At 33.1% G+C, this 14,142-nt stretch overlaps 1 long non-coding RNA gene across 1 annotated transcript; it reads left to right on the plus strand.

Annotated features, from left to right (window-relative positions):
- The first annotated feature begins 4,190 nt into the window (after positions 1 to 4,190).
- Positions 4,191 to 8,818, plus strand: LOC130472368 (uncharacterized). Its single transcript, XR_008932486.1, has 4 exons — positions 4,191 to 4,264; positions 4,342 to 4,430; positions 4,726 to 4,839; positions 8,628 to 8,818. It is a non-coding gene; the product is annotated as an uncharacterized lncRNA (long non-coding RNA).
- The last annotated feature ends 5,324 nt before the right edge of the window (positions 8,819 to 14,142 follow it).

Below are 14,142 nucleotides of genomic sequence, written 5' to 3' on the forward strand. Positions count from 1 at the left end.
AACTGGTTGCTTTGACGTTGACCAACCGTCGCACCGTAAAAGGAGGCTATAAAGGCAACGCTCAGGTAATCACCTATCAAACGAAGTCTAATCTCAAGATCGCAAGATTGGGATTGTCCTCCCATAAATCGGGATGAGATGCTTAAAAGTTGTACAAGGCCACTCGGAGAGCTAGAAACTGTGAAATGCATGGCCGTGCTCGGATGAATCATAGGCTATGATTATCTGTTTATTTGATCAGTTGAACTCTGAAACCGAGGAACACCTCTGGACATAATAAGGATGACAACTCTTACCTTATGTTCAAGAGCAAGCATCGAGTGACAAAGGAATTAGGAAATGCACACTTGTCCCTAAGGACAAGTGGGAGACTGAAGGAAATAATGCCCTTGGTCCAAGTATGCATTCTATGTTAAGTCTAATAAGTGCGGTTCAGTATTAATTAACAAGTTAATAAATTCAGTGAGATCAAGTGAGCTGAATGCCTAGCTAGAGGCCGCTTCAGTTCAAGTGGAATTAATGATATTAATCCACAGCTTACTCTTGACTGAACCCGTAGGGTCACACAAATAGTACGTAAACGGATCAAGTATTTAGTGGCATTAAATACTCCATCTATGGATATTCGGAATCGACGGATCTTGGTTTCAGTGGGAGCTGAGATCGTCACAAGCAAGAAATGAATACTCCGGAAACGATGATATTGCCGGAAACGGAAATATGGATCGTATCGGAAATATAAATATTATCCAAGTCGTAGATGTTGCCGGAAACGGAAACATGGTAAGTATCGGAAAATATTATCGGAAATGGAAATATTGCCGGAATCGGAAATATTGCCGGAAACGGAAATATTGTCAGAATCGGAAATATTATCGGAATCGGAAAATAGTTCCGGAAACGGAAATATTAAATATTTGTTCGAAACGGAAATTAATTCCGGAATCGGAAATATTAAATATTGTTCGTATCGGAAATGAATTCCGGAACCGAGAATTTAATCGGAAGCGTATCGTACGAATAAGCATCGGACGAGGCCTGCCGGACGAAGGCCCAGCACGAAGCCAGGCCATCGCCCAGCAAGCCAAGCGCGCCACACAAACAACCAAGGCCACGCCAGGCCCAGCGCAAGGCCAGGCCCAGCAGGTCGTGGCAGCGCGCACAGCGCGCGCAGCAATGGGCTGCGAGCTGTGCTGCTGCTCGCGTGGGCTTGCGGCTCGCGTGGGACGAGCAACCGTGTGGGCTGTGCGCGGGCATGGCCTGCACGCTCGTAGGTCATTCTCGTGTAGAGTTTGTGTTCACATACGAAACCTAAATTGTATAGGATTTGTTTGATGATTAAATTCCTAATCCTAAAAGGATAAATATTAATTAATTAGAGTCCTACTAGGATTCTAGTTTAACTAATTAGTATCCTAATAGGATTCCAGTTCCTTTTCCATACCTCTATAAATAAGGGCCTAGGGTCATTATTTGCAGGGACGATTGAAGTATTCAAAGGGTAAGTTTTTGAAATAAAATTAGCCATACACTTGCAAACACTAGCCGAAAATCCTAGCAACCTTAAGGGCGATTCTAGTTGGTCTAACTTGAGGCGGATCCGGACGTACTGTGGACTATCTACGGAGGGACGACATTTGGAGTCCTAAAGACTTGTTCTTGTTCGGTTCGGGCGCAGCTAGGGAAGGCACGCTACAACATGTATGCATCAATACTATGCTAAATGATTATGTGAATATAATATGTTTTCCTGGCTTTATTGTTTTTCCGCATGATTTATGAATTGTCATATGTATCATAACCTAACATAACCTACATGGCGTATATATGTACCAATTAAACTACGATACGTAAGATTGCGACAACTAAATGTTGTTGCAACTTGCGACCTTTATCATCACCCCTCCGTAAATTAATGAGGCGTCAGATTTTGAACCGTGAGATCTATTGATTTAGACAAATAATATGCACATATAGTTCAAAAAATATGCATATTCAGTTCTAAAACTATGCATATATAATTCTAAATAGGAAATTTTGTGAAACACTACCTTTAAGTTTGGTGGTTTTGTGAATTGCTACCTTATAAAAACTTTTTTTAATTTAACTACCTTATAAGTTTGGTTTGTTTGTCTAACACTACCATTTGACGTTTTTCGTTAATGTTTTTCGTCGTGTATTTCTTCTATTCTTTTAAATATCTCTGTTCATTTGTCATTTTGTGCATTTGCCATATTAAATAAGCGTTGTAGTGGAGTCCAAAGACGTAAAACATTAACAAAAAACGGCAAATGGTAGTATTTATCAAACAAACCAAACTTATAAGGTAGTAAAATATAATTTCCTTTTTAAAAGGTAGCAATTCATAAAACCACCAAACTTAAAGGTAGTGTTTCACCAAATTTCCTTCAAAATATATGCATATTTAGTTCAAACTCTGAATTAAGTTGTATCTCAAAGAATATACATACGAAGTGTAATCCGAATATCCGATCAACACTATGATCAACAACCGAGCCTCAAGCTTCAAACATAAGTTCTCTACTGTAAACAATTTGCACTTACCAATCACTAAATTAGACCATGAACCCCTACAAAAAAAACAACATAAACTAGCCCATCATCTTCTTTATCTCTCCTCCCTCTCTCATCTCTCATAACGAATTTGTAGTTGCCTAAATTAATTCAACTTCCAGTATTGATTTAATTATTATACTAGTGTGTGGTCCGGGCGATGCCCCGGTTACTACATTGAATAGAAAATTTTATATTTTCTTAAACTCAATATTTGACGAAATGTATGTATACCATAAAGTGAAAAACATCAATTAAGTTTGTCAACTACAAGGACACACTACGTCATTTATCATGCAAAGTAATTTTTCAATTAGATAATCTTACAATTTGTATAATTTGTTTTCTAGTGGAACTAAGCGCTTCAAATTAATAACACCAAATTAGATATAAGCAGCCATGCAAGGTATTTATATAGTTGATGCTTATGAGATTCATGACATCATGTTTTTTCATAGTTGTCCTAATTCTTTATTATTTTTTTTCAAAATATTCCATTGAAAATAAAAAATCAAATAAAAATTTAGTTGGTTTAGACTTCATGTTAACATTTATTTATAAATTAATGTGAAGAAATAAATCACAATTGGTAGTTGGTTAAGATGGTAATGAGAAATATCATTCAGACATGAGGTCTAGAGTTCGAACCTCATTGTATTGATTTTTGGTTATCCATGACATGACATACCACTTGGTGAGTGAATGATGTGGCACAAAGGGAAGAGTACTACGTAGCACATGGACGTTTTTCACAACGCCTTTAAATATATTAGTATAGATTAGTCAATAATCGACGGCGACAATTATGAGCTTTGATTGCTTGGAGAATTAATTAGCAGGCAATTGCGAGTTTTATTGCTTGGTGTTTTGATTGCAAACATACCCCCAAGCAATCACATGTGATCCCTGGATTCGGTGAGTTCAAGATTTTCAAGAAATACGATCGAGACTGCAACCTCGATTCAGAGGGTCGGGCAAAGAGGATAAAAGGAAATGTTTTTAATTCTATAAACATTCATGAGAATAATGAACGGTCAAGATATAAATCATGAACAGTCAAGATTATAGTTCTCACCATAAGAGAGGTTCTCACGTTAAGGTGGTTTTCATGTGAACATATATATATATATATATATATATATATATATATATATATATATATATATATATATATATATATATATATATATATATATATATATATATATATATATATATATATATATATATGGGATCCGGTGAAAATAGGTCCCTATGTGAGTATACTAGTATATATGAGAATGAATCTAATCCGTAGGATTAGATGAAAATCAACGGCTAGGATTAAAAGCAAGTAATGGAAATAATTTAAATAACCTCCCACACACCAAATAATAAAAAATAAAAAACAGACGTTTCTCTCTCTAAAAATATTGTACAGCCTCTCCCAAATTCAACCCCCTTCCTCTCTCTCAGACTTTTCTCTCTCCTCTAAAAACTGTCATTAAAGCTTCAAAAATTGTCGATGAAGCTTCAATTCACTCGATTTAGTCGTTGATTTCAAATAGTTCTTGGTGAATTCTTCTATATCTCTTCTCTTTTTCAACAGTTTCGTCTATTTTAACCTATTTTTTTGTATTCGTTTAAGATTGGAGATGAAGGAAGCAGAAAAATCCAAAAAAACAAGCCGAAAAAGCTAGGAACGAAGAAGGTAATACAATACACGAATTTCACACTATTTTCTTGTTTTTAGATCTTGATTTAGGTTAATTTGTGTTTATTTTATAGTGTAAGGAAAATTATGAAAAAGAAGATGAAATTGTGTAAAAACGGAAGAAAAACACATATCACATTCAGAAGATCGCGAAGAATCTTATGTAAGTAATTGATTGGATGTTCTATTTCATGATTTGATTTTTCTGAAATTTTTGTTATTATTTTTTGAAATCATAATCAGTTTATTCTTAATATTTGTGATTATTTTTTGAATTAATTGTTCATGTTTCTAAATTATTTTGTGATTAGTTTTGAATTTCTGAATGTTTAGGTGATTAATATCTGACTTTTTTAATTAATTTGTGAAAATTTTCTATATTTTTGGATTTACTGATTTTATGAATTAATTCATGATGTTCTATAACTTATAGTTATATGTTCTGAATATTTGAACAGAGAAAATTCAAATGTCGGAAATGAGATCAAACGCGCCCAAACAACAGAGTTATATCGCACTGGTAGTTCTATTGCCGAACAAGCACTTGTGAATGACGTCCTTGTAAATGTTGGGTAATATTTTATAATCTCAATTCTTTAGAACATGAAGGTTCAACATTTAGAACATGAAGGTTCTCTATTTAGAACAAAAATGTTTAATGTTTAGAACATGAAAGTTACCTTTTAGAACACCAAAATTTAGGTATAGTGATGGTTCAATTATTGAGAAATGAAAGATATTTGAAAGAATTAGATCTTATTTGACTACATTTACCATATTTGAACCTTGTGCATGACTATGTCATCAAACTAACTATTTTTGGCTTTTGTGTCTAATAATAAACGCGCCAAATCTACGGAGCCTATTGTCCCTCCATCACTTCTGAACGACATCATGAACAATTTAGAGTAATATTTTATACTCTCAATACTTTAGAACACGAAGGTTAAGAATGTAGAACATCATAGCTCACTGTGTAGAACATCATAATTTCATATGCTCTAATTATAAGTGCACATGTTCTGAATTTGATGAGAATAATATTTCTCCCAAACATATTAACTTTTGATCAAAGGATTTTCATATATTCTTCTTGCCTCTATGTCAAACTTGAGTTTCGTTCTTGAGTAGCTACTGCATTCCCTAAGACTAGTAGTCTAACACTCCTAGCATGGAGGATTACTACTTAAAATTGTTCAAATCTATCATGTATTTAGGATTACATTTCTTCATTCTACTCTCTCTATTAGGACCATGAACCCAAAGCATGTAGTTGTAAGAATTCAAAAAGACAAAATTCTGAATTAAAAAAGAATGTGAGTGAGAAGCTGTTGATGAGGTATGCCTTGAATTCAAAAAGTAAATGTTTAGTTGATGAGGTATGCTTTGGATAGGTTTATAGTTTGTTGATTACTGGGAGAAGTTGTTGACAAATGGTGATTTTTTTCTCGAATTAGGCTAAATACTTTAAATTTGTTTGTGTTTGCTTAGGATTGTTAGGTTATTGATGAATAGTACCCCGCATTGCCAGGCATCAAATCCTTGATCCCATTCTTATGCATTTTTTCTGACTTTTCTTTGGATGTTAAGAATTCTAGATGCACTTTCTTGTGAAATTTCTGCATGATCTGCATTGAAACTATTAGTCATAGAAAGTAGAGAATTTTGTGTAGATTCTCAACATATGTTAGTCACATGCTTTCTTAGAAGTTAAGGTGTTTCTTTCATGTACAATCTCTTACTTTTCATGACAATAACAATTGAGGTTACGTGGGTTAACTGATTGTTGTACGTATATCAACTATTTGAGAATTAGAAAGTAAAGAACTGCCACAAAGAAAATTAGGTCATACTTTCATGTTCTTTGTTCTTAGGAAACAATTAATTCCTTTATCTGCTTCAATTTTATCTTTTACCAATTTATGAAAGGTGAGATTAACAGAAGATAATACTCATAGTTCACTGGAAAGGACAATTGTTCATTGCTCAAGCCTTCTGATGTACAAACTTTGTGGTTCTTTTTTGAAGTGATTATGCAATTAGTTATTACCGTCATTAAAGTTCTCAAGTCTAAACTTATTTATTTGGTTTTCCGAAGGAATTGCCTACAACAATTGAAATGGTCATCTTATGCAACTTGTTTTGTTTGCAAAGATGTAAGCTCATGTTTGATGCTTCTAATGCATTTGTTATTATCAGTGGTTATATTTTTTGTTAGAACATATAGTTGAACTGGTAAGAACATGTAACTTAACCAATTAGAACATATAGCTTCATAGGTTGGAACATATAAATTCAATTGTTAGAACATATAACTTATCTTGTTAGAACATGTTGGTTCACTAGTTAGAACATATAGTTTCGTTGGTTAGAACATGTAACATATGTTGTTTTTGATATAATATCCATATTATAAACATAACTAAATTTTGGTTGCGTTTGGTTTAAAGGAATTACCTTCTATGTTGATATTTGGTTATGGTTGTTAGCTGCTGTGATCTGTGCAATTGAGCTTTAGGTTTGGCTAGCAGTTAGTCCGAAAGTAAATTAAATCTCTCAAATAGTAAACAAAATCTCTCTAAAAGTAAACTAAATAACAATGAAACATCATCTCTCACTGTGTTAGAACATATAGCTTAACTGCTTAGAAAATGTAGCTTAAATGATTAGAACATATAGGAATAATGTACAATGGTAACAATCCAAAGAAAGGCGAGAGAAGCCATTAAGGAACATTAAGCCTATTGTATTTTTTCCAGTTTTCCTTTATGTTGTGTGTCTTTTTTAAGGGATTTGTAATTAAGGGGGGGGGGGGGGGGGGGGAGTGAGTACGCAGGCATGTTGATTGTATTAGGTGAAAGTGGGAGAGTAGATAACCTCTTGAACGTTCTCAAGCAATACATGTTTATAAGCTTTAAGCATTTATCAATACAAATTACAATCTTTCATTTAAATATGAGTTTGAGTGAGTGAGTTTGTTGCATGATGACAAAAAGAACCACCTGAACATTCCCATTTGGATAACAAAACCAGGTTCATAAGACCATTATCCATTTATTGCTCATGTTAGTAACCAATTTGGGAAGAAAAATAAGTGTATCAGTGTAGATAAAGGTACAAAAATCTTGCAGGACAAGTGCAGTGGTCTGTTTTTCTGTATTCTAATGGGCTAGTTCCCAGATGAGTGTAATGGATGTTCAACAACGTAACAGAACATGTACTTTGTTAATGCAGAACATGTCCCTTAACTAGTTAGAACATATTGCTCAACTTGTTAGAACATATAAGTTTAATTGTTAGAACATATACTTTAGTTGTTAAAACATGTAGGTTTAATTATTAGAACAATTAGATGAAATGCGTAGAACACATGGTATTGGTCCTTGGTACTTATATTAAATGAGTTCAGAACATAATTTTAATTACTGCAGAACAAAAGATAAGTAACTTAGAACATATATACTTTGTTAATGCAGAACATGTTCCTTAACTAGTAGAACATATTGATCAACTTGTTAGAACATATAAATTTAATTGTTAGAACATTATATGCATTACTTAAGAATATTTCTGTTCTAAATTTCATAACAAGATGTTCTGAAACTAGAAGGATATGTTCCAATATTATTTTCTTGTATCTAATATGTTCATGAAGTTGCTTTGGGTCTGATTTTATGCCTATTTTTATGACAATTTTGGCCAGGTTAGCTATGTTGTGTTTTCATGTGCGACATTATGGGCTAGTATATTTGTTTCAAAGATTGGTGTTGGTCTTAAGTTGTTGCATAGTTGCTGGTGTAGGCTATTTGTTTTGCAGGGAGGGTTGTTGCAGGTCAGTCTAGGGTGGGAAGTGGTTCTGCTCTGTTTGGTTGTTGCTATAAGCTTTGTGTGTGTGGTGCTGTTGTAAGTAATGGTCGTCAATGCTTGATGTTTTGGGACAATGCCTATTAGCTCAATTCGTAGAGCTTTGTGCAGTTTCACAATGATGTAGGTTCAAATCCTACATAGGCAACTCGTTTCAAATCACGGTATTTATCCATGAACACATACGAGATTGTGATGTCTTCAGTTATGTGTTGGGTGTAGTTATGCATATTGTGTTTGTTACTTGCATGTGTCTGTGCTCGGTCTTTCATGTGTATCTGCGTCAATTCATAACATTTAGTTTCCGAATTCATAAAGTTTAGCTTAGGAATGCAGAACATTTAGTTTGGGAACTCATAACATCTAGTTTAGGAAGTCAGAACATTTACGTTGGGAATTCAGAACATCTAATTTGTGAATTCAGAACATCTACTTTGTAAATGTAGAACATATGATATTTTATTGTTTCTAATATTCAAAATTTAATTCACTGCAGTTTGAGCAAATGAAGAGATTGAGGCTTGAGTATTGTGGCGAGATATTGGCACACAAGAAAAATGATGAACATCATGTTATGGTTCCGAGTTAAGGAAATGGGAAACAAAGAATCAAATTTAACGGGATCATAATGTCTTTGTAACATCAAATGTTGAATTTCTTGTAAATACTTTATGTTGAATTCGTAAAATTAGTAAACCATCAATTTATATTGGATGGTTTTGATCAACTTGTAATAGATTTATTTGCTTGAAGTTTAATTTGACTAATAGACTTGTAATGTGATATGCTAATGAATCTATTAAAAAAGAAGTCAATTACTTCACAAGTCTACTAGCTAAACCATGTTCAAAAGATCGGTAAAAAATATATTCTATTTTTCTATGTAGAACAAAAGATGTGAAAATTTAGAACATGATCAACAACACGTAGAAAAAAAAGGTGTTTAATTTTAGAACATGCTCAACAAAACCAAAATACGGTTATAGTAAAATATATAAAATTTATACAACAATTTGAACCGTAACACTATGTCCATCCAGAATGATAATTAAAATGTAAGACTAAAAATAAGATATAAAAAAATAATGTAAAAAAGAGTACAACGTATATAATTTTTCAAAATTAAAAATACAAAACATGTAACAAATAAAATCATCAACTCTAACTGCACGACAAATATTGAAATCGAGTTTTGTTTGAAGAAAACGAATCAATGACAAAGTCCTGAAAATAACAAAAAGGATTAGTGTCAAGACAACTAAACAAAAAATAATAAAGCTACTATACAAATTAGAACATTATATATGTATATTTTTTAGAACATGATGTATATTGTTTAGAACAGTAAGCATGTTGTGTAGAATACAATGAAAAGTTTCCTAGAACATGTTGTGTAAAGTTTAGAACATGTTGTATATTGTTTAGAACATGTATATTTTTTAGAACACGATGTACATTTATTTCGATCATGAAAGAAATAAAAACAGTTATCTAAATATTCAAATCATATTATAAAAAAGTTATAAAGTTCACTTCACTTTTTCCGGGAAATTTCGAATATCATGGTAACCAAGATCCTCACATCCTCTATATAACCGAATCTATACAAGAATGTGAGAAAACAGTTCATAACATATATAATAATAACATAGAACATATGAATAAAAGTGCAGAACAAAAAGAGCAATTATTCAGAACATCAACATTGTCAGTTGCATTGTAGTTCAGAACAAAAACATCGGTTATTCAAAACATTTAAAACAATCATCCAGAACAAAATGAACAATTATTCAGAACAGTAAACTGGAGAAATATTAATAAGAAAACGCACCAGATTCAGTGATTGACGATTGCGGACTATGAAAACTTCTAATTACATAGCACAGATAGATAGCATAAGGATTAATGTGAAATTAAAAAGCATGAAAAACACAACAATGATCAGACAATATACATAATCGAATCAAAGAACAACATGATTTCGAATATTGCACAATTACATGAATTCACAAATCCATGTTTGAAATTCAAACAATACGATTTCGCAAAATATGATCGAATTCAAATAAAAAACAAAAAATTAAGAAGGAAATTGAATCAAAGAACAAATAATCTTTCCAAAACACAAACAATTCAAAAAAATCGTTCTAAAATCATAAAATTAATCACAGATAATCATGAAAATAAAATTTGAAAAATTAAACAAGAAAATGAAATAATACCTTTAAACTCATGAAATCTGGAAATTTGGTGAATATATTTGAGAATCTGGAGTGAAATCGCAGCTATTAGGCCGAAAGTGAAGTGAAATTCGACCTTGATTGAAGCTCTAATGGTGGCACAATGAAGAGAGAAAATAGAGGTTTATAGTTTTTTAGAGAAGCAGTGAGCGTGAAAAGGGAGGAGAATGGCTGGGTAATAGTTTAATAAATTTACAAATATGCCATTACTAATCCCTTGATTTTGAGCTGTTAGATTAGAAAAGATCCAAAGGCTCAGATTAATTCTCACATAAGATTGTGTTCTCACATGAGCCTTCCTCTATATATATATATATATATATATATATATATATAATCGGGATCCGGTGAGAACCACCCCTTAAGATGAGAACTGAGAACTAATCTCACCCCTCAATCAATCCAATCCAACGATCCACCTCTCACCCGATCAAACTAAAAATAAGGGTAATGTGGTAATATCGCATTGTTGAATGACCTCCTCCCCTCAACCCAATTTTCAGATTTATTTTCTCTCTCTTCCCCCGTTTTCTCTCTCCTCCTGCAAATCCCCTCTCCTCTGCGATTCACCTTCAAGGCTTCAACCAGTTCATAGCTTTGTACTGATTATATTCGCATCTTCTCTCATTCATCAAGTTTTCGCAAAAGTAAGTAATTTTTTTAATAATCGTTTTATTAATTTTTTAATTTTATCCAAGTGTTAGCTATGCTAATTGTTGAAATTAGGGTTTAGAAAATTTTATTTTCCAGTATTTTCCGTTTTATTTGCTCATATTAGGGTTTCAGTTTAAGTTTTTGCGGTTTTGTTTGCTAAAATTGGAGTTTATTCATTTCAGTTTTTTCGATTTTGATTGTAGGTGTTAGAGTTTTGTATATGCAAGCTCTATTCGTTTTTGCAGTGCAGAGATGCTCGTCAATTAGATATTAATTGGGTGATCCTTGGTCAATTAGAGAGAAGACCCTATCAAATTAGACAAATGATGTATGATGTGCAACCTTCAAAATCTTTTTTGGACTTTTGGTTTTTATGTTTTCTCTTCCAGTTTGTTGATGTGATTTGGTAGTTTGGTGCCATTTGCTCATTGAGTCCTTTGTGGTCTAGGAAGTGCTGATTGTGCTGCTTGAATAACTTGTTTTCATTCAGTTGTGCTTGCTAAATTTACTGGCTGATCTGGTTCTTCACTCTTTCATTGTACTCTGTGGGAATGTTTGGAACTTTGAACTATTAATGATTGGTTTAATCTCTCTGTCCAAAATGTTTGTTGAAATTCGGGATCAAGAGGATTGTCTATTTGAGTACTAACAATGTCGTTTTAAAAGGAAAGGAAATTGTGAATAGAGATGAAAGCCTACATATCTGCCTTCTGAGAAGTATTTCTAAAACTAAAAAGACTTTTCAAAAGAGAAAATAACTCCATAGTCCATACAATCTGACACCTAAAGAATATTATACAAATAAGCCAAATATGTAGGTTGATTTACTCATGATTTATTATGATTTACTTTTGAGTTTCTTTTATTTACTTTTGAATTCCTTGTATTTACTTTTGAGAATTTTAAATGATAAATGGTCAGATTCTGATTGCAATTGGTTTAATGCATAGACGATATTGAGGTAGTAAATAGTGATAATGTTAGTGGATTTAGTTTTCGTCCAATAAGGCATCTGTGGAAGACGTTATCTGACTGGAATTTGAGCAAACCATCCTTTGAATGAATCTTTAAAATTGTATGTTGTATTGTTGATTCCCGTGAGTAGTTGGTCAGGCATTTACTTTACTGAGAACATTCAAAAATAACCTATCACCTTGAACAGTTTGTTGGTGTTGAACAAAATTTCAGTTACTAATATGAGATTCCTTTTCCAAATTTGTGGTTTATTGCTCATACTGGGTGTTGCTGAGCCTTCACTGCTGCTTAGAATATGGAGTTAGATATATACTGTACTTGATTTTTATGAAGATATTGTTGAGAGTGATAAGAATTAAATTAGCTTGGACACCACTAATGGCAGAATATTAGGGAAGAACATTTGATTGACAATATAAGAAATAAGCTGAAAAGTGGGGTTCTGCAGGGTTTCTTATGGACTTCTGTTCTGGTTTCAGCAATTTTTTAGTTGATGATGCTGCCTGGCTTTTTTTTTCTTCTTCTTTGTTTTGCTGTTGTGGTCTTCTATGTCTGCTTGTTGTTGGCTTGGATGTTCTGTGCCTGCTTCTGGCGTGCAGTTATGTTGTCATTCTTGAGTTGTGTTGCTGCTCTTGTTTGAGCTAGTTTGTTTTTTTGGGCTGTTTCTTGCTAGGTTAGGGTGCTGCAATTTGGTCAGCATGACCAAAGTTGACCCACGCTTTCTGAAGTGTTGTTGTTCTCTCTGATTGGCTGATATGGTATGGGTGATATGTTGTTACACTGGATTGTGCTGCCTGTTTTTGTATGGGATTTAGAAGTCAGTTCTTGTTCTGTTCTTGGTTTGCGTCTTGGCTCTGTTGGCCATCTCAGTTCTGTGGTGACATATGGGTTAGGTTTTTGTGGTTATGATGATGTTCGCTGGGTTATGTCATGGGTATAAGTTAGTGACTGGGTAAGGGTGAAGCTGCAGTCGTCGGGATACACAGAAAGTTAAGGGCTCTAAAAAGTCAAGTCTACTTCAATTCAGATTTATAATTGCATCAATTATGTTATTAAGCTAATTTTCAGAAGTAATCGGGGCCTTTACTTTTGAATTATTTTGATTTACTTTTTGGGGGTTTTGCTTTACTTTTATTTGTTCTATTTAAAAACACTATCCTACTAGCTCAATTGGTAGAGCATTGTGTAAATGCACAAAAGATGTGGGTTCGAATCCCACGTAGGTTTGTTGGCTTTTGAGTTTCCTTCAAATATTCTTGGGACATTGTTGGTAAATACTTTTTTTATTTACTTTTGAGATTTTTTAATTTACTTATGAGTTAATATTATTTACATTGAGTTTTAACTGTACATATGCTTAATTCGTATTACCAAAACTACCCTACTCTCTTTCATTCCTTTTTAATTGTTTCACTTCGAGCGACACACTTGCTAGTAGATGATGAAGTAATTAATTATCTTTATTTCTATTTGCTAATGAGTTTACTTTTATAGAGAAATATTTTGATTTACTATTTAATTTGTTATGAAATGCTTTTGAGTTATTATGATTTACTTTTGAGATACTTTGATCTACTTTTGAGTTTCTTTTGTTTACTTTTGAGTTTTTAATTTATTATGATTTATATTGTTTGGTGTGTTAGGAGTGAGTAGTATGTTTTGATCGTGTCCATGCGAATTACCAAGTATATCTTATTTGGTGGGAAGTAGGTCCGTAGTTTGATCACCCAACCAAATTGCAAATGCTGACTAAAGAGTCAATTATACACAGAGGATTAACCCAAGTTAACCTGTGCTTTCTGCTGTGTTGTTGTTCTTGCTGCTTGGATGATCTGTCGTTCTGCTAGACTTGTGCTGGTTGTTTTGGTATAGTCTTAAAAAATCAATTTTTTCTACTGAACTGCGTCTTACTTCTGCTAGAGACATGATGGGGGTAAGTATATACTTGGCTGCAAATAATTAGTCAACTTTTGGCAAATAATAAGCCGATTTCCGTGGGTAGGATTTTAATCTTTTGTATGATGGTTTGTGTTATATTATTGTTGTTTGCAAATGCGCTACTGCTATATGTGATCCTAAAGTTAACATGCGTTGACTTTGTTTATCTAGGTAGTAAAAGTAATCGGGGCCTTTACTTTTATT

This window comes from Spinacia oleracea, chromosome 4 (assembly GCF_020520425.1).
Source record: "Spinacia oleracea cultivar Varoflay chromosome 4, BTI_SOV_V1, whole genome shotgun sequence".
Taxonomy (NCBI): domain Eukaryota; kingdom Viridiplantae; phylum Streptophyta; class Magnoliopsida; order Caryophyllales; family Amaranthaceae; genus Spinacia; species Spinacia oleracea.